Consider the following 1,092-nt stretch of genomic DNA (forward strand, 5'->3'; position numbering starts at 1 on the left):
ACAATTTGCCTTCCCGCAGTGCAACTTAATTTTGATTTTTACAATGTGGCTTGCACAAACTGGTGGTATGCAGACAACAGCAAGGTCAAAAAAAGGACATCACCATAAAGTAATACTTTACAAATATTGACCTGCAGCTATACAAGGCAGTCTCCCTCGTCTTGTGAACATTTATATTTAATTAATCTACATTTTCCTATTTAAACTAGTGGAAATTATGAAACTAAATCAAAATATGTCAAACGAGGTGGCTTTACTTTCTACATTCACTTGATTTATCTAAATTCGCCATTTAATGGTTTTCCCTTCAAGCTGAAGGAAAGTATCATGCATCATGCAAGCGTAGTCCTGGAAAGTAACAAAGCCAGAGTAGTGACTAGTTACAGTATCTGTGCTGACTTGAGTATATTCCGTTTCAGAGGCTTTCTACTTTTACTCCACTAAATCCCAAAGCAAATATCTATCTTTACTTTATACCCTTATATTTATACTACTTTGGTAAAAAAAATAAAAAATAAAATAGAAAAAGGATTAATAATTTTATTTATAGGACTGAACTGGAGGATTTCAGTGTTAGGGTATTTGAATTTCTACTTGCATAAAAGGTCTAAGCACTTCTTCCACCGCTGTACAAATTAATTTGCAATCAATCTAACATCCAGTAGTATGGACCACCTATCGCGGGGTATCATGAAGCCATACTTCCTTTGGCCTGTAGGAGGCAGCAGTGCAATGTTTCTGGTCGGTGTCACATTTCACAGGAAGAAGGAGAAGCAGCCTGTGTCTCTCTATGCTGCATTTAAGCGCGGTTGGAGCTCCAACTTGTAAACTTACAAAGGAATAGCCATTTAAATCGGAATTCCAAGTCGGAATTTCGGGACAGTTTTCTCAGGCCCCAATTTGCGTATTATGGGTGGCACACACCGTTTAGGGTGAACAAAGTTCCATTTGCGCGGCCTTTTATCTGAAAACACGTCTTACTTTGATCTAATCTAGATAAGCACTTTTATGTTGCGTTAGCATACGTGATGTGGCTTGGAGAATTCACAAGATTATCAAACAAACAAAACCAACTACGGGCGTCCACGCTTT

Source organism: Zeus faber, assembly GCF_960531495.2.
Source record: "Zeus faber genome assembly, chromosome: 14".
Classification (NCBI taxonomy): domain Eukaryota; kingdom Metazoa; phylum Chordata; class Actinopteri; order Zeiformes; family Zeidae; genus Zeus; species Zeus faber.